This window comes from Buteo buteo, chromosome 12 (assembly GCF_964188355.1).
Source record: "Buteo buteo chromosome 12, bButBut1.hap1.1, whole genome shotgun sequence".
NCBI classification, from domain to species: domain Eukaryota; kingdom Metazoa; phylum Chordata; class Aves; order Accipitriformes; family Accipitridae; genus Buteo; species Buteo buteo.
Window position 1 is genome coordinate 38,831,061 of NC_134182.1, and position 23,053 is coordinate 38,854,113.

The following is a 23,053-nucleotide window of genomic DNA, read 5'->3' on the forward strand; positions in this document are numbered from 1 at the left end:
CACAGCATTGTTACCCTTGGCTGCCATTTATGCAACCTGATCCATCTGCATAAGCACTATAATTCAAATTCTGAAACAGCAGTTGAGATGGAAACCCCAAAGGACAGTCCAGAAACAAAACCACACTTACATATTCCTGTGCTCCCTCTCAAATTCAAGAAATGAATTCACCAAGTCAGATGTAAGAGGGGAGGAAAGATTAGGCAACACAAGTGTCCTGGTTTCAGCTGGGATAGAGTTAACTGTCTTCCTAGTAGCTGGTACAGTGCTATGTTTTGAGTTCAGTATGTGAAGAATGTTGATCACACACTGATGTTTTCAGTTGTTGCTCAGTAGTGTTTAGACTATAGTCAAGGATTTTTCAGCTTCTCATGCCCAGCCAGGGCACCTGACCCAAACTGGCCAACAGTGTATTCCATACCATGTGACGTCCCATCTAGTTTAGGAACTGGGAAGGGGGGGGCAGGGATTTGCCGCTCGGGGACTGGCTGGGTGTCGGTCGGTGGGTGGTGAGCAATTGCCCTGCGCATCATTTGTACATTTCAATCCTTTTATTACTACTGCTGTCATTTTATTAGTGTTATCATTATCATTATTAGTTTCTTCTTTTCTGTTCTATTAAACCGTTCTTATCTCAACCCAGGAGTTTTACTTCTTTTCCTGATTTTCTCCCCCATCCCACTGGATGGGGGGGGAGTGAGTGAGCGGCTGCGTGGTGCTTAGTTGCTGGCTGGGGTTAAACCACGACACAAGGAAAAACAAACAACAGGAAAATTGCTCTAGGAGGAACGCTGGACACAGTTATCATTAATGTTTCAAATTAGCACAAGTTATCTCGATCCAGTTGTACTCGTGATACATGCTGCAAGTGAAAAATATACACTATATTCTCAAAACCAGACTGGCTTGTCATATCCACATCTGCTGAAATGATACATTTTCAACAACATCTGGCAGTTTCTTCTTAAGCCCCAAAGGACTAAACCCAATTAACCTGTGGTCTTTACTCTTACTACTTCCTATTGACTATGCCAACTTAATCTGGAGTTGAAAGCTGGGATACATTACATACCTTCCTCTGGCTCCTAAGTATCATGGAACCTCTTCTCTCAAGACAGACAGCCTTTAAATTCACATGCTTCCTAACAAGTGGTAACCAGTTAATAGGTTGAAAACTGGAGGCATTAAATGCCAGGAAAATAGCTGTGTTTACTCACCTTAATATCACTATTTTCAAAGGATAATCTTAAATCAATCTGGGTTTTACTATTCTGCTGAAAATATCCTGTAGCTTTACTGGCTGGTTTGATTAAGCCAATACATCCGCAATGTTATAGCCTACAGTAAGCAGATGTGCTCTGCAGATTCATGACTTACTGCAAAGAATATTTTCAGCTTTAATACCTTAGTGAATTTCAAGGTACAACTGGGGCTATTTTCCTACCCAATACAGCTTAAAATTTGCATTAGTTATTAGTAAAATATCTAACCTCCATAGAACATGTATTATCTATACACATATATAATTAAATAAGAAAAAGCTTATGAAACATAACTTCCATACAGGCTTCCAGAATCATAAGCCTTACATATAACAACAGTGGACATTAAAAGAAAAAACAAACAAACAAAAGAACCACGACCCCCCCCCCCCCCCGAAAAGATATTACAGAGAGAAAAGATGAAAAAGATGCATTTATGAGAATACAATGTGTTAGCATTGCCCTCCTTTTTAGAATTAATTGCTATCCTAACCTCCATGCAATTAAAATTGAAATAGTAAAATATTCTAGCACACTGTAATATTATATACATAGAGCTGTGAGGCATTTCAATTTATTTATGTTACTATCGTTCTCATAAGCTGTTCTCTGCACTAGAACATGATAAGATTTCTGTAGTGCCCTCCAGTTAATTGTTTGAACAAATAAATATTTTGCAATTCTTTCATTATTCTTCTTACAATCAGATAGCTTTTCCTAAACCCTAGAAGAATTTAAGCAAAGATATCCTACCTGAAACGAGAGAGTAAAATCTTTTCAGTTTCCTTGAGTGTGCCAATCTTAAAGATCCTTTAAATAGAAAACCTAAAAAGTCACTCCTCAACAGGCATCATGATCATGGAACACCGGCTAGAAATACCTGATAGATCCCCAGCCCAAGAAAGTCCCATTACTCAAAGTCCTGTTATGCAACTCTAACGCAAACACCTCCTCTCCTCAACTCACACAAACCACACTGTGGACTGTGTGGCTACTCAACTCAAAGCAATAGTCTCCGAGAAACATACCTGGTTTGGAATGGAAAGCAAACTTCCCTACAACAAGCTGTTCCTGGTCCTCAGTGGGATACACTTACAATGAATGTTTCCTCCTCTGGGCCTTAACAGAAACTGGAATAATTTCACCTTTTTGACTGGCTAAAGCAAAATCAAAATCTGATAAGCTCTTACAGAAACTATCCACTATCAGCAGCAAAAAACAAATCTAAGACATTCCAGATCACAACTTTGGCAGATAGCTAGTTTAGCATCTACCAAAACCAAATTTCTGTAATAACTTGGCACAGAATAATTTCTCATTCAGTTGCTTACCAATTTCTCAAATAATTCCCCCCCCCCCCCTTACATTTCCCTTTACAGTGAATCAGAATCTAGGGGTGGCAACATTCAAGTGTGATAACTAACTCACCTCAGTTTTTTTGTAACTTTTGTTACCTGGCAGCTACTGTCCTAGTCATGAACTTAAACTGCCTGTTTATTCAGCTACTGGTGGGGGGAGAAACAAAAGAACTCCAAAACAAAGGAGAAAAGCAACAACAAAAAAAAGAATTTGAAAATACTCTCTCTCAAGAACCTCCTACACTCAACGCCCCTACAGCTGACAGTTTTGTGCCGCACAAAGATTAATAATTTTCAAAACTTGACATTTTCCATCTGAATCGCATGCTACTTTGTGAAAAATCTTTTCTATATCCTGCTCCATGCTGCTTTTCAAAGAGAAGGGCATTTTAGGCTTTGACTGCTTTTGTAATGTTAAAGACCCAAAAAGATTTACAGCTGTTGGCTCTGCAGCAAGTTGTTCGTGCTGCAAGCATGCACTTTTGGGTGAGACTGGCAAACTATAGTTGAATAGATTATCCACTTATGTGTATCAGTTACATTCTCTTGTACTGAAATCTTTATACTGGCATAGACACACCTTGAAGTAATAAAACTCACCCACCCTTTCCCCCTTCCTCCCCTCAAACAGTGTATTCATGGGTGTTACAGCTTACCCTTGCATGAATTTTACTGTTTTCAGCTTTATCTACCCATGCGGTTTGAAGCAATTTCACTAAATGCTGTACTTTCTGATCTTTTACAGTGCAGAATGCTTTACAAAGAAGCCTACAGCTGACTACTCTTTAAGGCAAGCTCTTGAATCTAGACCATTTATTGATGTTAAAAATTCCTGCATTTTGGGTAAGGAAGCATGAGCCCCCTTAGTTTCAGCATTTCAGAAGGTGCCATGCCAGCATCCTGAGAGCATACCTCATTTATTCTCTAAGTAAGATAGGAAGAAACTTTGGGGTGGGATTTTGGGTTGATTTTTAAAGGAATATTTTTGCTTTTTCTTTTTTTGGATTCTATGAAATTAGACCTTCATCTGCTATTTCTCAGTTAACAACCCATATTTCTTTTCTGCACGGGAAAAGAAACACTATGACCCAAACAGTATTTCTGACAGATGAAAGGCTCTAGGGAAAGAAGCCACCGAGCGATGATTTTCCTTAAGTTTTGGTAAGGACTGTATTTCTTGCAGAGGACAATGCAGTCCCTTCAGATTCCAATTCACAGTCCTATTTTTTTAAACTATACTTCTTGTCCAACCATACAAGACAATTCATAACTTATCCTAAAATTGCTAGTAATTTTTGTGTTGAATGAGCCAAACAAGTAAATCAACAAAGCACCCACTGTCCAGGGTTTTTCATGCCATTATGAGTTGGACTGTTTCAATTTTGAAGCGGAGGCTACTTTATGGCTTGAGAGGCAGTGTCGTTATATGTAATGCAACCTACAAACTGAAGTACTAGACTAAATCAAGAATGGGTTAGAAATACAGACTCTGGTACTGAATGCTGTATATTTTCATAATGCCCACGATAGGCATGTATATCTATAGCTAGAAACCATACCGGGTAACAAACTTTTTTTCCCCCAGCGGGGAGGGAAAGAGGGATAATGGCCACCTTTGTGCGCTCACAACCCAAGAGCCGCTCTCAAAACAAAAAGCAGTAATAACATCCCAGAACACTTCCATTTTTCCCCAGCGTGTCAAAAATTATGGAGTATGACATTAAAATCCATCTCCATCGAACTCCACAAACATGATATTTAAGTTCAATTTCTCAATGTTAAGAGGCATGGTGCTTTATTAGCTATAATAAATGTCAACTTTCAGTTAGCAATTTGATGGATAAGATACCAATTACATTGACAGCTGTTCCCACTGAAGCCCACTACATTTGGGGTTTTGTCATGCCTCACCTGCCAAGCCTTTCACTGGCAGATACAGCGACGTCCTGCCAAGAGACACAATGAAAAACAGGAAGTTGATCCAGCAATATTCCCCTAATTCATTTATTTACCATTTAAAGCAGTAGCACATATTTATACCCTGCAAAGTCTATATTTCTATTTGAGTACTATTTATCTGATGACCTCTAATGGTCAGTTTGCAAAAGGAGAAAAGATGCTACACTTCTAAGAGCAACATCAGCACAATAATCTTAAAGTGAGGCTGGGTTAGTTTCTTCATCATATGAAGACACTAAGTGTCTAGAACCTTCTTTTCCTGATACTGTGTGAGCAGCTAAAAATAAATTCAAACTGATGACAGTGAAACAGCATTAACTTTCCAATTTAGCACAGAACAGCACTCATATTGCTTTTAAAAAGTCAATGAGATTTGAGCACATGCTTGACTTACAACTTATGCTTAACTCATTTGCCAAGTCTAGTTAGTCTGAAGAATTGCATTCTATCAGTGATTGATGCATCTGACCTCCCTAAAGCTGGTATCAATTTATGACAAAAATATTTAACTCTTAAATAGGATTTTATTTAGATACATGAATGAGAGTTCAATATCATCCCTCTATATGCCTCCCCTTAAAACACTTAGGACCAGCAGCATGGAAAATTGCACTGATGAAACAGACTCCCTGCAACTTGTCTGTGCTGTAATACTCTTAGTTCTTATTGCTTCCCAGCTTGATCCCATTGATCTATGTCATAGGAAACAAAGTGAAACATAATACAATGTATATACAAATACAATATATAATACATAATATATTCAAAAAGACAAGTACCTATTACAAAAGCATGGCAAATCTATTCTGATGCTTAAAAACCTCAGCAAGTTTGTCATACACATAGAATTAGCTCTGCTAAATCAACAGGTACTCACATATTTCACATTTGGAACTGAGAACAGAAAAAAATTATACTGATAACAACCTTTTTATTAATAATGTACAAAGCCCTTCCTCAAAATCTTAGATAGCCTGTCAGAGACAAAGGCATTTGCAGTCTTTTTATGAAGCAAAGTGTAGATGTTTTTATCTTCCCTTCTAAATGCCAACTAAAAAGACTAAAAAGTCTTGCAAAAGCTACTGTTGCCTTACCTTTAATAAGTAAAGGCTGTTGAATAAAAATATATTGCCACAGATACATGACTCACTCAACTAAGTCATAAGAAATGACATTGACAACTAATCCCCAACATACTGTTTACATCCATCTATTCATTTACGTAGTCTCCAATAATGTGGTATCTGACTACCTTCCAAAAGAATGACTGCAGTGAAATTTCCCTCTTACCACTTCGTTAGGAGGAGGCAAGCCTAAGGTTTTGGGGGTCTTTTTTAAGAAGAAAAAAAGGAGTAAAATAACCATAAACCCCTCTATTCAGATAGTGGCAAGTTCTTAAAAAAATAGTCATGCAACTACAGGAAAAAGAAATTAACTGAATGCTAGTTAGGGAAAAAAAAAAAGGTAATAATAATCCCACAGGGACCCTGATTGCATTTTTTTTTTTTTTGTCCTTAACATCACAGAAAGTTTTCCAAGACACAAAGTGTTTAATTTCCTAACGTCTGCGGACTTGATTTCTATTTGATTTGATCTTCCTTGTAAGCTTCAGTAACATTTGCTTCTTTCTGTATTTCCCAATGTTGGAAAGCTCCATAAATACATATGTATAAATAAATATTTTTTTAATTATTTCAGAAAAAGAAAAAAATCTACCCAACAGTGGCCTCATGTATGAGGCAAAGAGATGGGCTTCAGTTTCCAGCTCTTGCCAAAGAGAAAGTGAATGTGGGTTTGAGCAAGTACTTTGTTTCTGAGCTTCATTTTTCTGGTCTGTAAAATGACACTTCTCTTCCTTCATTCTCTGTGCTTTTTACATTGCAATCTCTTCACAGTAAAGCTCTCTTGTCAGTACAATGACTCGTATTGCTTAACATAGCATACTGTAATTTAATTAAGTTTGGAAACTACAGCATACTGAATAAGAAAGCCATTATAGCAGCAAGAAAGGTAATGAGCACCATAGAGAGAACAGAACAAATAATAGGTAGAAGCGCAAAAAGCACATATTTTGAAAAATAAGGATTTGAGTGGGGATTTTTATTGTGGTGGTGTTTTGGTTTTGGGGTTTTTTTAAAGTTGAGGATCTGCAGCCAGCTTTCTAATTAATACTTCCATTGGTGCCGCTTGTGAACTATGAACATAGACATAATGGCTGGATCACGTAGTTGCCAACATTCTCATATTACTTCCTCCAATAGTTTCTCAAGTATCTAATATCCTGAGACATAAATAATGAGAATTCAAATAGAGTATTTTGGGCCTTTTCACCAAACCAGTAAGTAACAAAAAGAACTTGCATTTCAATGAGGCTTGAGAACTTCTGCAGAACTCATGCATACAATACAATTGCAGAGTATGAACTGTATTTTCTAATGGAAGTTCACAACACCACAAGCAATGTAAGATATGCACACATTCAGCCCAGGAGCTGCAGCAGGGAGTTGCACTTCACTGTACACACTATGTAAATCATGAACTGAAAGAGAAATTGAAGGGAAGTGAATTGAAATGAATTTCACACAAACCCCAGCACATCATTACAGCATTTTTGGAAAAGTCACAAAATTAAGGGGTTTGCGCAGAAAAGAAAAAAGTGTAGCTTTTGTACATGTTTGACCAACTAGATGAAAATTTGTACCACATCAAACTAAACTGTTCCTTTTCGCCAGTATCAACATTAGGATGAAAGGAACAGCATTTCTTAGAATCTGCCAGCCTACAATTACCTTCACATACTTAAGAACATACATACATGCACACATACACATTGAACCTGACACCTTGTTTCTAGTAAACAATCACAAACTGGTATTGGACTGCCTCAAGCTCTATCAGCTACATTCAGAACATTTTTCCTTATCTTTTAGAAAAATCACCGAGAAGAATGTAGAATTATTCAAGAACTATGTTCAAATGCTCTATAAACAATATTCTTTTCATATCTGCAAGGTGATAAAAATCACTTGTTACTTCATTGCTGTTTGAGTCATCTTCTCCCTAAGAAAAGCAGTATTATTAACCTACTATGTTTATCGCCAGCTCTGTGATTGAAAGCCCTTTTGTTCCAAGACTTGAGGATTTATTTGTCAAGTCTGACAGCTCTGATGTAGCCTTACAGTGAACATCAGTGTCTGAAAGGGAGTTTATAAAATCATGAACTGTAGGAAATAGCCAAAATCATGGCAAAGTATGACATTTGAGATGAGATGGAGACAAACTAGATAGCTACATAAAAAATCAGCATTTCCATAAAAAAAGACTCACTAAAAAGATATGAAAGCATTATGGAACACTGAAATGCTAGATCTCACGTGTTTAACATATACTTCATAGATTTTCTAGAAAATATACATATCTAAATTCCATCTAGACATCTTCCATTCTAGATCTTGAAAAATCAAGAGGTACAACTGAGACACAGACATTTAGTGTAAAAGATAAAATACAGGCTTTGCTCTTGCCTGTGTAGCAAAATCAGTGGTGTTACATTAGGCTGAATTTAAACATACGAGTTTGGAAAATAAGCCCTTGATATGATTAACCTTATCACATTTTCACAGTGCTGTATTATGACATATTTTAAGTAATTTTCTTAATCAGAAAACTCCATAGTATATTGTGAGAAATCTAACCTATGGGCACAGCCAAGCCTGTAGCCATTCAACTAAACCAGGTTCTAATCAGAAGCAAATAAAACAACTTCAATAGATTGACACCACACACAAGTCAATGCATATATCCAAAGGAGCATTTCATACTGGGTACTCAACAAATAATATTTAGGTAAAATTTGGTAACATATTTGTGTACATAACCGTGTATCACATAAACACAGAAATTATGGGCCAGATCCTTCTCCATTATGAAGTTGCATAGCTTCATTTAAGTCAGGAACTGAATATACAAATCTTTTTATTATCCACAGACAGGCTTATAGATTTATATACGTCTATAATTGGCTTTAACACCGGACTTAACATTAAATCTGAAATCTGTCAGACTCTCCATTATGAGACATACACAAGCTTGAGTGTAATACAGCAGTGAGAGAAGCTGCCAGGACACGACATATCTAGCTGGACTTGGATACTCTCCAATTACACCAAAAGCTGTTTTGTCAATGCAAGAAGAATAAATCAGAGAAGATGTATTTCACCTTTTCGAAAGCCAAGCAATCAAGTCATCCATCATCTTCCATCAGTGAGAACTTTAGTAAATAGAAGCAGAAGAGGAGTCGATAAAATATGCTTAAATACCACCCAGGCCTTTACTTGCTGTGCTTTTAATTTGGTAAATAAACGCCTTCCGTTGGGCACGCACCCTGGAGTCTTTGCCGTGACGTAGATTAAGTGCTCTGTTAGCATTGCATTGCCGAATGGATCTCAGAGGTATAGCTAACTATAATGGCCTTGAAACATTCAGCCTAAATCTCCCTGCTGCTTAATTTCAACCATTAAAAGGTGCATGTGGGGGTAAGAAAACTCTGGAGTTAAAAATATAACCCTTTTTATGGTTTTATTTAATCTCTTAACTACACAAACAAGAAATGTGTGTCTTACAGGCAAGAAGCAAAAGTGTAATAACATCCAAGAAATCTGGTAGAATATATTGTTAATTAAATTGAGTTTAGCCCCAAAAGGCACATTCTGACTCTTTTTTGAGGCTTAATTAAGAATAATATCAAGGGAAAAAAAAATCACCATAAAACCACCATGTATGAATTAAGCAGTATGGGCAAGAAAAGGGTCTTTCTCTGATGCAAGAGTTCTTACGTGACTGTGAGGATTTTTCATTCTGGTCATCTTTTTAATGATCTGTTTTTCAAGTAATGCATACTAGATGGTGAATATTTAATAAGTTTTTATTATATTGATATAAAATCTAGTACTCTGTCCATAAAAGAAAGTAAAAGAGGAAAAAGGATGCACAAGGATTTGATTTTCAGAAGTGCTCAGCATCTATGGTCATAGCTTAATTTCAGAAGAACTCAGTACCACCGTTGAAAAAAAACAGTCAAGCAACAATTCATTGTGTCAGGTGTATGCAATATCTGGAACAAATCAGCCAAAAGCCTGGTAATGAACAACTAGATTCCAACTATTTAGACCAGTAAATGAAATCGTAGTTGCTGTGAATGTGGTTGCTGTGATCATGAAACCTATTCAGACTTTGGTTGACTGAACGGTAAAAGTGTTTGCATGTATTACTTTTTTGATTTTTTTTCAGACTGTATTTTCCAGCCAGGCAAATGCGGGATTTTTGACAAGATAAAGGACTGATGTTATTAGCCATCTCTGAGGGACTGGTGACCAGAACAATAGTGCACTCCCTCCATTTCCAAGACAATAAATGTTAGTGGTGAGCTCCCTTTAGATCACACTAGAAGCCATCAAGTGACAGTAGAGTAAGAGGAAACCGAGAAGACAAAGAATTAAAACAGAAAATGGTAAAGCGAAAATTCACTTTAACCTCTACCTACCAAAACAAAGCAGCAACTACAGCCTCTCAAGTAAAATTATTTCTCTGAATAAAGAAAGAATGATGGAGACAGGATGATAAAGGAGGAAGAATTTATTTCTATTTAAACCCAAAGTCAGTAAGTGTAAGTAAAGGGGAGATGCTGACAAGTGAAAGCATCTCTTAATAGACACATGTGATTGTTTCTAATGTAATGTCGCACTTCAGAAGAAATATAGGTCATCAAGTAAAGAAGTCAGCACGTGGTGACAAGATGTACATACCCAATGAGGGATTTTCACAGTGAATTCACAGATTTTGATGGGCACCCAGTGGGCTTTTAACACCATTTTATTCTGAGATGGAGCTTAGCAAAGCTGCCAGACATACGCTATTTGTAGAATCTTGTTTCCTGCCGTTTAAATGACCTTTACTATTTTTTACTAATGTTTGCCTCTAATCCATGTCTGGCATAATACTGAATTATTAATCACAATGCCTGAAGTCTGTGCAAAGGCTATTTGAATGCCAGAATGCACCACAACGTATGCTCAAGAAGGGAGGCTAAGGAGAGGTTAGATCCCCTGAAGGCCACAGGCACAGGGCTCCTACTGCTGCAAGAACAGTAAAACAATCTGTATAGAGGAGGATAGAATGTACTATTTTACTTTGTCTCTGGACATGAAGGAGGCCGTTATCTATGGGACTTCTTCAATTAAGAATTTTACAGAGGCGCAGAGTAACCTTTTAGATTTGGTCGCAAAGACTGGGCGCAAGAGTAGATTAAGCCCCTATTTTCTCTTGGTATTAAACAGCATAACTACAACCTAGGGTAGAAACAGTTTTACTTGCAAAATTACATTCTGATTGTCACAGAGTGGAGGTGGTAATTCATTGTGGGGTTTAGTATTAGCCGATAGGATTGTACGCCCTAGGACAGCATATAAGCATTTATACATCAGCAAAGGCCATTTAGCACAGCACAAGACAGAATACGAAAGAAATAGGCCAAAGGAGGAAACAGCAACACTATCAAGACAGGGATTTATCGAAGGGATTTCTACAGTTGATTAGCATCACCCACCACATTGTAAGTGTTCCTCCCATCCTCCTTCCTATGACACTGCAGCTGCTTCTGGCCCTGCCAAGCAGTGAGATGAAAGATTTCTTTCTGGAATTACATAACCAAAATGCAGAAGTGTCTTTGAAAACACACAACTGCTTAGTTTCTTTATATTGCTGGCAGATTTCATACATAAATTAGCTGATGTTATGGATGCTTCAAGGATAACTTCTTTTTATTCCCCACATGCTTTCCTATTATGCTTAGTAATGCACTACACAAAACACATGCATTGTCAAGCACCATAGGGAAAAGTAATAAAAGTATCAGTAGGGAAGTAGCAAAATAAGAAAAAAATGTTCAGCAATCTTTAATGAGGTCCTTCTGGTCTCTAGCTGAAACTTCTAAGAGCAAGGCAGGGAAATTCCATATAATTCTTTTTTAAATTGAAAATCCTCAAATACAAACTTGATCAAATCTCAGTTTTTTAAGGTAACAATATACTGTTTCTTTTGCAAGTGATTTTGATGTCAGAGAGTAATCTAAGTAACAAATCCCATCTTTCTCATTTTTATTACATTTCAATTTGAAGTTCTGAATTTTAAATTAGTCTTATGTTTGGAATAGAGACAGTCGTAGTCTTGTTTGCTCTTTCTTCCTGGTTCAAGAACACAAATTTTCACCTGAGTACAACAACTTTCTAACTGGCAGTGACATCTTCTAGGGAATGAGAAATGTATATTTCAAAGACAAAAAGAATAAAAAGTAGGACCATTATCCCAGTCTCCTAGCTGAGTAAACTTCTGTATCTTGATAACCTTGCCCACAAAACTACTGAGCAGGCACTTACTCTGTTTTTCACTGGGGGCCAGTGACTATAAAGTGCACATTAGTTTGGGGAATTTCTGTCTGAAAATGCTAGTTTGTTGAAGCTGCAACTGTTGGGTCAGGAATTTGCTCTTCCTTCCCCTTGCCTGTTGGACCTGTTCCAGTTGAACCTGTTCCATGTTAAGTGGTTAATAAAATATAAACTGAACGAGAGAATGGGGAGGCTATTCCAGGTGAGGCAAGTAGGAGATAAATTCAACTTCTCCACACTGCAAGACAATATCCCAACTCCTGAACTTCTCGCTATGTTGTGGTGACCGTGTGGCTTTTTGTGCTATTGGTTTGTAATACAATCTCTGGCAGAGCCCTCTAGACACTGCTGTGATCCTGTCAAATGCCAGGCAGTTCAGACCAAGCAAAAGAGAATAATTATCAAGTATTTCTTGCACTTAAAGCAGGATTTGTTGCTTCCTATTCTACAACAAGGCAAATACCCTTCACAAAACACAGACTTGATTCAGCAATATGGACTCAGCATCTGCACACGCATTTGGATGACAGATTTTCTCCCCATACAAACTAGAAGTTCTTTCCTTCTCCCAACACCTCCTCTCCTGATGTTCCTTTGAACCATCCCTCCTCTCCTGCTGTTCCACAAAACCTTCCTCTTTACCTTCTGTTTGTTCTTCCATCACCTAAAACTCTTGTTATTCCCCTTTTCCTTGTCCCCTGGAAAGCAGTCACACCCACAGTACTTTTTATCTCTTTTTAAAAGCAATATAATTTTTTATCTCTTGCTCTGGAGGGATATAAATAGGAAAAGCTAAACATGGGTGCTCCTAGGAGAATTCAGATGGTCTGGCCCACTTTGTTTCCTAAAAGTCATATTTTATGGGAACTATATTATCACTGTGAAATATCACCTCCTGGTGATGACACAGCAGGTAATAAACCCCCTCCTATTGCCAGGATACCAGTTGGGAGCTATTAAGGAACAGGGGACATAGAAAAGATGGGAATGCAAGAGAGAAGAAGCACACAAGAATTGCTTCCTTTTAATATTCATTAGTACAAGACTGAGGCACATAAAGGCATTTTTCAAAGTTCATAAATACTTCTGACAACCTGTGATGCATCTGGAATTAAATAATCCACAGTTCTGTGAAACCACTGCCAGTAACAGGTACTGTCTGTGATCGCAACTTTGCCCCTTCGAGCACTGAGATCGGTAAGCAAACTGCAAGTACAGAGCAGTGCCATATGAAAATGATGAGACTGCTTTTCAATGGACTGATACAGCCACTGAGCATGAGCAATAGAACAGAAATAACAGAAGGAAAAAAAAAAAAGTAATGTAATAAAGAGGAGGAGCTGACAGCAGGATAGCTTGCTAGAGCCTCCTTCTTGCATGCTACTCTTTCAAGTGCCAGGCACCACTAAACCTACCAAGTCCCTGTTCAAAGCTGCTTTTCTAAGGATGCATTGAAACAGCTATCAGAAATCTCCTGGCATTACTCTCCCCAGTATCAAGAGCCCCCAAGAGCAAAGAGTCAGAACTTTATCATACCAGGATTAGGAGAAAAGGCCAACACAATGCTCAGCTTCGGTATCTACATCTGAATCTATACCCTAGAGTAATATTTCTCCTACAGTCCACATGCTTGATTAAAATTTTGAAACCTGACATTTAATGCTAGATGAAAAACTGAATTCTCTTTCCTGATTAAAAGAGTTTCTTAAAAGGAAACAACTAATTTGAAATTATATTTTATTCTCTTGCACATGAAACTGTTACAGGTTTTCAAGTGGCTTCTGATAGCTCCTGCTTATATATCAAGAGAATTTCTCACCATTTTATACTGGTTTCCCTTCCAAGACAAGAATAGTTATTCTGCTTGCAGCACACAAAAATTTGTTCTAATTGGTTTTGCCATCTTTTTTCCTTATTACATTCCTTTTCTAAAGATCAATGTTGTAAATATTTTTCTACACCTCTTACTAACTCTTCTTTGATTTCATGGGCCATTTCATGTCCCTGTTACCTGGTTTAGAAGCAATGTCTTCCCATATATGCCAAAGGACTTATTCATAAAGTAACCAGGTTTTCCCACCTGTGGAATGGCAACAACTGTCAGGACAGAATGGACAGGACGAAGTGGAACAAGACCCTTCTGCTGTAATCTACCATCATGGGCCTGCTGAAGCCCTGACTTCAGACACTGGGTTACGAAGTATCTTTTTTAGAGCTGGCACACTTTCACTTCCACTTATTCCACTGTGGGATAATAAAGTTTAGTAGAAGCAGAGAACAGACAGTTTAAGTCTTCTAAGCAGGATTCATAGTTCATCTATCAATGCTTTCAATGCTCTATGGCAACTGCAAAATACAACCTGTTTAGAAATTATATTCTATTTAGCTTAAGCACATTACCAGCTATATCGGACTATGGATTTATTTTTATCTCAGCATGCTTTTCCTTATTTTATGTTGCCCTATTATTAACGACTGGGTAAAAATGTTACGTCTTCATTTTAAAGACATCACACTATTAACTGGAGAAAAACCAAGGTCACCAGCTAAGCTCAAGAGTTAGAACGCCAAGTTCATTCTTGAGAGCTCTCAGCTGCATGCACAAATCACCTTCTGTTCAGTACCAGCTTTATGTTGACCTTACATCTGAAGAACACTGAAATGCAACAAACCAACTCCATGTATTATCAATAACACTCCCTAATGTATTACAGTTACTGTGAACTTACTTAAATTGCACTTTGTTTATAGTTGAGGAAAAAGTAGCATCTTCCTACGTGTTTAAAAAGAGCCCTGTACTTTGTACCTTGAAGTCTCTCTATCACTCAGCATTTTATCCAGCCTTAAAAATCACCAAAGCCTTTGCAGTTTCTTAGAAAGCATTGATCTCCTACTATGAAAAGTTTATCCAGACAAAGATTTTGCTCATTTCCCAGCATTTATCATCAGCCTGGTATTCATGGGAATAAAGTATCTGCAGACAGAAAATTCTTGGATATTTCACATTTTACAATTAGTGTAAATAGTAGACTTTTGAATAAAACATACTCTGGACACTTCAAGATTTCATTCACTTTTCCTAATCCAGGACATGGCAATCAATTATATAATTTATTCCACAAGTACAACCCAACCCCACTCTGCCCTTGTATCTGTGCTGCAAAAATGGGTCCTATGAATTGTAAAGGGTACAGAACAATTGAAAATTAGCTCATAATACTTCACATACTTGAAGTATTTGGAAAATACTGAATTAGACATGTCATGTGTGTGTGCCCCATTTAGTATATTCAACTTCCAACACAGAAAATAAAGTTTAGCCTAGCACTGAAAGTTGCTAAAATGATAGTTACATGAAACAAAAATCCTACTTACTCGCAAAGGAAGATATGATTCAGCCACGTTTATCTGTATCAGCTTAAAAAATTGAATGGTGTTCTTCTAGTTCCAGAAAATACTCCTATTAGTAGGTATTGCACCTTGAGTGCGGACAGCACTTTCTGTTCAGTACAGTAGCTCCCAGTTGCTCCACCTTTGCCTGTGGAGACCCTCTGTAGCAGTATGCTACAATTATAGCCTTTTCATCCCATTTAACTATCAAGTCTGCCTCCAGACAAAGCAGTGCTCACATCTGTATTTTTTTCGTAATGAGGTCATCTGACTATTAGGTTCCAGACAGACCTATAAAGGCTACTGAATAACAATTAACAGGATAACGACTGTGAGTTACCAGTTTATACCACCAAAGAAAATAATCATATTTTGGGAAAGCCAAATGACTCCCTGAATGATTTTGACTAATGACACTGTAATTTATTGTAACCTCCAAGTTTACCATTTTATTCCGTTCATGAGTTTCCAAATTACACCAGAATTGTGTTGTTTGCACTTTTAATCTTGTAAAAACTCTCTGGCAGCCATACACATTCCATGGGGGAGGATTCCTAATTTATGTAAAGTATAACAGAAAATGATCTATATGACAGTTTGGTATAAAATGCTAAATGCAAGTCATTACTCACTGAAGATAATTTGAGAGTATTGTGTCAGGGGAGACATTAGATTACAGAGGATAAAAAGTAGGAATAGGTATTCACATATTTATTCATATTTGCATAATCAACTGAAGGAGATAGGGGATGTTCTCTTGGGCCCAACTAGCATACAATGAACTGAACAACAGTTCAGAAACTTTCTATTATTTTTCACGCTATCAACACTTTTTTTTTTTTTTTTTGGTCTTGCAAAGAGAGATGTAGTTCTTATCCCAGAAATAAGTGCACCCCTAGATTCTGTTGTTGCTTGCAACTAGCAAAAGACATAGTATAAACCAGCTGCTGACTAAGAAGATGCAAGTAGTACAAGGTCATTTTGGCAGCCTGCATGATTAAACAGTTTCTTTCTTTATTTACCGCTTCAATTCTGGAATTGCAGGATTTACCTCTTATTCTCTGCCATGGGGAAAGGGTGCCCCACATCTCCCTCCTTTCAAGCAATGGAAGAAAGGGTAGCAATACAATAAAACTAAACAACGCTTATTTATACGTGGCTATCCATTAAATTCATGGCTGCTTCTGTGCTATGACACACAACCCAGGGACTTTTGCTAAAGTGCTTAGTGAGCATATCTGAATAGTATGCCTCTAGGAGCTGGATGCTTCATCGTCTTCCTCTTTGAGTAGGAGCTATTTATTTCATACTTCAGAATGTGATACTCAAAATTACAATCGTCCCACTGAAAATTATTCCCTTTTTTTTTTTCTCCCCCCAGACTAACATACCAGCTAAAATGCATTACAAACCAATTACGTTCACCAGCTGCATAGCTGGATTTACACTAGTGAACATCAGCATTTAACCTAGACAGTAGTTAATGAGATATCTGGAAATGACATCCACACATCAGCAGCTGTGGAGCAATTTTTCCAGAATTAATGACCTGTCAGAACTTCATGCACACACAGAAGGCTATTCTCTCCAGTTCCGTTTACCAGCCAAAAAGAACTACGTGGCTCCCCGTCCCTCCACTCTTTCCTAATTCTCGTTATGCTTATTTCAGCTTCCATGGCCTGAAGGTTTTAACTTCCTGTGGAGTTTGTGCATTCAGAACTCTTGTTTTAATGATTCTATCTCCTGTTGTGCCCTCTGTTGCAGCATACTGTTTATACAACTCTTTTTCAAATGCCTTCTAGAAAAGGAGGGCTGGTAGAGCTGATGGTGTTTTATCTTTCTTGGTTCCTTCTGTTTCTGATTATCCCAGATACACACTAACACTATCTCAGACAAATAAGCAGCACAGTACTTCCAGTGTTCTAATAAGCAAGTTTAGTTGAAGTTGCAATGCTCTTACTGTGGCACATTACTGTTCCCCACATTGCCATTTTTCTCCTTAAATGTAGGATTTCATTGGTCAATATATAATTGGGCTAGGGAGGGATCTAAGGGAGTCACGTGTACTTCCCTCTATTTTTAGGACAGCAGGATCCCTTTGCAATGCATTAAGAAAGATTTAGAAGGCAGAACTAAATCCTCTGCAATTGTAATCGTGTTTTGCTACATACATGTATTCTCAGATATGTATTTCTTGCTGTTTGATAGGACAGTGTATCTGTCTGGCACAAATGGATCCTCATTCCATTAACATGCTTCTTCCTGGGCAAATCAATCATTTAATAATACACTGAAATTTGTCATCATAATGCCAACTGTAGATTTCATATAAAATCATGCAGTTCATCTTGCGGATCTAATGGCCAGACTGCAACTGCAGAAAAAGAACCAACCTCCTAAGGGTGAAAAATATGGCTTTATTATCCTCCCATGGCTATTTAAATAAGGGATTCTAAGTCCACTTTGAATCCACTTAAAAGGAAATAAGCATTTCATTTATAATGTGTAAACTAGTATTCCAACATGAAATGCTTAGGCAAGAATGTAATTGATTTTCCAAAGAAAGAGGATTTTGTTGGAAAAAAAACCCCAAACCCTATTCACTACGAAATGTTTCAGAGAAACACCAACAATCGTAGGCTTCTTTTCCAAACCTATTTGGTTACACGTTACACTTCAAGAGGAAGTTCAGGGGCAACTTTTCCTTAACTTTTCACTCTACTGATTGAATCACTTTCGATATAATTTCTAATATATAATCAAAATTTTTGGTCCAGTTGTTGCTAAGAAATGAACGAGGCAACCCCCCAACTGAACGATTTTCTTATGCAATTTTAACATGAACCTTCTTTAACATAACATCTCTCAATATTTTTATTTGTAATTTAAGCAAAATACACCAAAGCCATATACACTTTAAAGTGCCAGATCTCGAACATTGGCAAAGAGAGTATGTGTGTATATGTAGAATGTTGGCAAAATGTGCATCTCACATTTTTAAAAAGTTGCACGCCATGCATACAATCTGACCAACATCTTTGTTTCAGCACTTGTCACACACATGCTAGTATAAAAAGTCAGCAGAGAGATTTACAAGCTTGTATTGATGTACCCTTTGATAATCCAAGTTTGAAGCCTTATGACAACATTTGCATATAAATAGATTCTCTTCTGTAGAATACAGGGCTGTATGCTTTCCCCAAGACAAACCTCTCTGAACACTCTGGAGCCATACTGCTGCTCTCTGTCACATAAGAAGTGCTATAGCTACACTTGCGATTTCTTGCTAGCATGCATATGTTTAACCATAAACCATTATCCACTGTAGTAAATGTCACTTGCAATACTGACTTTATTATTATTTTTATTTTTAAAACCCATACGTCTGTAGGATGATGTACTGACAAGTGGATTTTTTTTATAGTTAGGTCACATTTCACACTATTTCATAGACAACTTAGGACAAGTTATGATTTAGACTTCAGCATGGTGAACTGTCTTGAATTACCCTTTCACTTTTTAAAATAAGGAGGTTGCAGAGGGTTAAAAGCTACAAAGTTTTCAGCATCTAAAAAGCCTACAAACATGCAGGCTAACAGTGTTTCTTGGGTAGGTGGTTAAGCATACTGAGGAAGCGCAGATGGTGTCTGGTGAATAGTGCAAATTCAGATATCTGTGAGCCAAAATAGACACAACCTGAATTTCATTTATGTTTTCACTGATTCCATTGGGGGTTTCTGTCTATGAAAAACACTGGGACAGAAATTCTTCAATTTTTATTGGTCCAGCCCACCATATAGGAATAGATGTGACAATACTGCTGCATAGCTTCTGATCTCAGGAAGACTTGGTATGCAACCTCATTAATCTTGAGGAGATTTTCAATATGCAAAGCTATGCAGGACAAGACAAGGCTGGTCATGGACAGTTTACAATAATGCATTCTCCAGTATTTCTTCCAATGCTGTCCGAAAAAAAATCTAGAAACATTTTGTACAGCATTTTAATAGGTTAAAAAAAGTGGTTACTTTTAAACTTTTTTTTTTTTAAATTTTGAAGACTAATTTATGATTTTGCACATATTCGTTCCAAAATTTGAGGGGGGCACGCCTTGGTAAAAACTTACATAATTTATAAGAATAAAGATTAGTGACAAATGTTCTTTTGCCAACATTAATTGAACATATTTTAATTTAAAAAGGAACAATCCAGACTGAATGACAATTTATCTGCATTTACTTATGTGCAGACAGGGACGGCACAGTTTGAAGTATTTATGAGTTAACAGGAAAGGACAGCCAGGGTATCCCACTTCTAAAGTGAAGCTCACTAACAGCATAACTAAGAGCTACAGAAAAATATTCATGAGCTGCAAGTCTTCTGCTACATAAAGACAGTGTACAGGGATACAGTTTTAAGTAGGTTAATTGGTAATTAAGTGTTTTCATAATGCTACTTATGTTTCAACTTAGGCCTTCATGAAATCGTTTTAATAAAACATCTAATTAAGATTATTTATTTGTTAGTACATACCATAATCCTTTTAAATGCCCTGTAAAAACACCTTCAAAAGCATGTGTACCAAGATATAACACGTGACTGAAGAATCATTACTTGGAGCTTTTTGGAGTTTCACTGTCTGAGATAGCCTAATCTTTTCAAAGGTGTAATGTGCTTCTCTTGTTTATGTCCATGAATCACTTTATATACTGCTTTACAACAAGCAGAATAAATTCAAAGACAGAGATCCTGGATTTCACTCAGAACTAACCCTTTGCTTCTGCATTTTCTTAGTAGGCATATAATTCTCTGTATAACTGTTAGATAAGTAGAAGAAAGCAAAAAAACCGTCCTTACTCTGAGCCAGTTGCTGAAATTAGTCAATTAGATATATAAAAAAACCCACATAAAACTTCATGTAAAGCAGAACGTCACCTATGAATAACCACAGCATTAGTCTATGAGACATCACAAAACTTCTTTAAATCAAATTTGCTTCAGATTTATTTTGACCTTCTATGAATTTATATAAGTACTCAATGATTCACAGCAGTGCAAAGAAACACAGTGAGTTTGAGGGATTGTGGGTAGAATCTGCTTTTAGCTCCTGATTTTAAGACCTGTTTGCTAACTTTTCCCATATTGTCACTATACATAGGTGGGAAAAGAATATGGGAGAGCCATTAAACACTTCATATTTTCCCAATCTATCACAATTACAGTAACACCTGTGCTAAATAATAGTATACTAGCAGCAGGCTGTTAAAACATACCCACAGACACACACACACAATGCATTACTATTACTAGTTTAATGTCTCAATATTTCTCAAGCATTAAATGTAGCATGGGAGGCAATGTACTGAGATGAACAATCATTGGCACATTGAGAGACTACTTGAAAAAAATTCTTGAATGAATGGCACTTCCTAAAAAAAAAAAAAAAAAAAAAGAGAGAGAGAAACAAACAAACAAAAAATAATCCAAGCATAAGCTACCTGCAGTGTACACCCGTGTTACCTTTCTGGAACTACAGCATGTGGCTTGAATCACTCAGTCTGAATAGAAATTATTTTCAGACATCTTACATCTACACAGCTTCCCTGTCATTCTTTTCCAAACTCAGATTTATGCACTGCTTTTTCCATCCCTTACCAGTCTTTCGTGTTAAAAAATAAAATTAAAAAAGAAAAAAGAACTGCTACTTCAAATATCATAAAGCTCCTTAAAGAAATCTATGCCTACTTGAACTGTTCTAAGGTAAGCATTCCTACAATGTTTGATTTAGTTTTACTTGGAATAGCCAGTGTCCACACACCAGAAGCAGACAACCTCAGCTGGGATGACATTCAGAGCTCATGACAAGTCCAGCCACCAGATGGGAGATTAAAGTAATTGTTTAAATCCAGTTTTGAGTGTCTGCCTTTTAGATGCAGTATCAGCTCCTTAAGGTTTTGGGATTTCACCATGATGAAATCTGCACATCAAATAGTTAAAGGAAAAGCAATAGCTCTGTTGTTTTGTAAATGAAAAATACGGACAGATCTGAACTAATTTGTCCAACATCAGTACTGTAAGAGTATTGTTTGGTAGGACTTTTTTGGAATCAAATTTGCACTTCCACTCTTACCTCTGTCAGTTTACAACTCTAGGAACGCTTTACCCAAGTTTTTCCCCTGTTTCATTCAAGTGCAGCACATGAGGTATATACATGAAGGTCCCACTACTTTAAGTCCTTCGTACACACAGAAATTTTTCACTGGTCTTTGGTCTCAGTGAACTCACAAGACAGTAGTGCAATCATTCTCAAATAGTAATGCAGACATTATAAGTTAGGTTAGATAAGACACACAACCCAAAAAAGACAGTATTGCTAAACCTGTTATGGATACATGGAACACAGTAAGAAGGGGAATATTGACAATTGTCCCAAATGCAGCTTGGTAGCAATGGCTGGTTGAGACTGCTGGCCTAGGACTGGGATTAAAATGTTTCATTTTTATTTTAATTCTATTTCTAGCTTCTTTACTGTCATAGGCAAATACTTTCCTAACTATGCCTCAGCTTTCTTCTACTTCTTACCTCTTCCATACTTTGGCAAGCTGACGAGCAAGTCTGTTTTCAAGCTTGCAAGGGATTAAACACCATTTCAGGTTTCAGAGAAATTTTAAAATGTTTTATGCTTTCAAACTGGAAAACAAGTGAAACAAACTTGTTTTCCCTTTTTGTAAACAAGCTGCCTAGAAAAGTCAGCTTAGGAGAAGTTTTCCTAGTTAAAGAGTTAAACCTTAGTTTCCTGCACTAATATATTTAGCATTCCTTGGAAACGCAATAGTGGAGAATTCATGTTACATCATGCCTGTTTGCACCCAGAGCCACTTGATTACTTTAATGCATTCAGAGTAGAGATTTAATTGCATCTTTCACAAAACTTATTAGGATTTATTTTAATATTATTATTGTTGCAGGAAATTGAGTAGCAATTGAGCTTTTTTTCAGGCATAGGAAAGATTTAATATTTGAGAAGTTTTCTAAATTCTTTAACATCCATGTTAAAATTAATTCAGGAGGACATGTTGGCAAGACAATTTACTTGCGAGGAAAAATTTCTAACTCTAATGAATTGTGTTTGACAATATTTCTGACTCTCAACATTGGACATTTTCAAGACCTTTATTACATTTTCCGGACTGGTAGAGGCATAATTTCTATGAAACAACCAATGGAATATCAAACTTAATTCATAGCCAAGGAACAAAAGTATGTCAAGCTACTTCGTGTGCTCTGGTGGTTTGGATTTTTTGTTGCTGTTTTTGGTTTGGTTTTTTTTTGTTTTGTTTTGTTTTTTTTCACATGGGCTATATCCATTTGCCTGTTATTTACTGGCAGCCAAAATAAAAAGGATTATAAAAATGTTTTTGGTTTTTTTTCCTTATATGTAACACTCCTAACAGCAACAAATATGCATCAAAATTTCAGTGAAATTACTTTTCTTCACATTCTAATGACTGTCTAATTTTACCACTCAGTATTCATATGCAATTTCTAGAAAACTGTATTGAAAAGTCATCATATATTTTAAAAGAATATGACAGAAGAGTTAAATGTTGTATGAAAGATTCATTGTAAATTAAAAATTAAG

The 23,053-nt window shown here is 36.8% G+C and overlaps 1 protein-coding gene across 1 annotated transcript in view; it reads right to left on the reverse strand.

The window, feature by feature from the left end:
* Positions 1 to 23,053, reverse strand: part of UNC5D (unc-5 netrin receptor D) — a 166,979-nt gene that overhangs the window by 102,813 nt on the left and 41,113 nt on the right. The window lies entirely within an intron of this gene.